Source organism: Etheostoma cragini, chromosome 16 (genome assembly GCF_013103735.1).
Source record: "Etheostoma cragini isolate CJK2018 chromosome 16, CSU_Ecrag_1.0, whole genome shotgun sequence".
NCBI classification, from domain to species: Eukaryota; Metazoa; Chordata; class Actinopteri; order Perciformes; family Percidae; genus Etheostoma; species Etheostoma cragini.
In genome coordinates, this window is record NC_048422.1 from 12,544,500 (window position 1) to 12,546,429 (window position 1,930).

At 40.5% G+C, this 1,930-nt stretch overlaps 1 protein-coding gene across 3 annotated transcripts in view; it reads right to left on the reverse strand.

The window, feature by feature from the left end:
- The window catches only part of mrrf (mitochondrial ribosome recycling factor), a 26,666-nt gene that overhangs the window by 16,679 nt on the left and 8,057 nt on the right, over positions 1-1,930 (reverse strand). The gene's annotated exons all lie outside the window — the stretch shown is intronic.

Sequence of the window (1,930 nt, forward strand, 5' to 3'; positions counted from 1 at the left end):
CTTCCCATCTTGTGTCGTCACCACAATGTGATCCAGAGCACCTAAACAAATACAGAGAATTGTTTATTTACGATTGTATTTAATTATTCAGAAAATTCAAGGCATCATTTTAGTAGTGATGTGCATTGCACCCTGAATTTGTGATAATTTATGTGTGTGATAATTTAAGATAATTTAAATTTCAACAATGTAGACTGCTTGAAATTTACTGTTATCTCATATCTATTTTCATGTCATAAAAGGTATATTGTTATCAGATTAGTTTTTTTATCAGTATAGTCAAAGTATTGGTTGGGCTGTGGTAATTATGCCAGCTTTTGCAGACTGAGTGACTGACTGTATGTTTTCCATTATATTTAGTCAGACATATTAAGAAATAGACAGATGAATGTGCAGCAGAAGCCAAATTCTGCATGAGTAAGAAAGAAAAAGAATGTTGAGACCACTGTCATAGTGTTAAGAGTTTCCATGATCTACTGTCTCTCCTCACTGTCAACACTAAGAAACAACGGTAAGTTTGCCAACATGAGTGGACTTCTGTCCCGCTCTCCCTTTACTCCCTCACTCCATCCTTCCGCCCCTCTCCCTCTCCTCCATCTGGCTAACCTCAGACGCAGTTGTTTCCTTCTTCTCCACCTCTGCCTTACATCACTCGCTCCATGCTTACCCATTTGGGGTTGTGTTGGTGGCGTGTGCGGAAAAGGAGAGGTGGGGGTGTGTGAAGGGGAGGTGAGCCGATGGTTTAATTTTAAAAATCTATTTATTATCTGATTTCAAGGGCAAAAGAAACATAGGCGTACCAGTCCACCAGAGATTTGATGCAGAAGAAGAAATTAAAAATAAAAGGTTGGTATGATGTGATGAAATTAATACCTTTGATTTAAAGGCGGCAACCCTACTGGATCACTGACATACTGTCTACCTGCCTGCCAAATATTCTGTCTCCCTCTTTGACTTCAAACATCTATTTGTGTGCAGCTCCAAACCTGCCTGTCCATCGCACAGTGCCTCTCTGTGTGTATACAGACTGTTCATGCCCATATCTCTGACCTTCTGCCTGTCCATCTTTGTTACCCGTGCCTTGACAATGAGCACCTACACATCTGCTAATACTTTAGGAGAGCAGGCAGGCAGACAGACAAAGGTGGAGGGTGAGGAGGAGAACGGGGGTTGAGAGAAGAGGAAGGTCAGTGAAGGACGGCTAAGAAAGCATTTGCAAATTGTTCATCAAGTTTTCAAATACTGACAATATAATGAATACAAAATAAATGACAGTATACCTCTTCATGGACACTTCATGGACACGTATTGCTTTTCATCTAAAAATGTTTTGGTAAACAATAAACAGGCAATATTATTTCTAAAGTTGACATACTAGAGATGTACACAATTAACCAATGGAGGGTTTCTCATCCACCTAGTCCATATACACCACGTTCCACTACTGAGATTGCTCCGTTGCTGCTGAATGTCCCTCATTTAGGCCAAATATCCGTTACTTGGGCTTTCTTTGGGTTAGCCTTTTAAAATCTGGTCGATTAACTAGGACTATAGTTGACTGCTCGTCAGATCTTTGCAGGTTAAATCTAGACAGCTAGCTAAACTATCTGTCCAATCTGAGTTTTCTGTTCCACAACTAAAACAATATTTTGAACGTACACATGTTCCACCAAAACAAGTTCTTTCCAAAGGCAATTTTGCAGAGGCGCCCTTAAGGCCTTAAGGTGCTTAGCACTGGCCAAGACGATTGTGATTTGTTTAAAAAAAATGCCAATAAACCAGAGCACTTTTGTCCTATCCCAGAATGCTGCGTGAAATCTTCAGACTCCTCCGCAGCGCTGTGGAGGAAGGTCCAACAAAGCGAGACTATCATCCACCAAACTGAGATGAAAGCTCAACAATCAGTTTTTTTCTATGCAGTTGTTTTGGT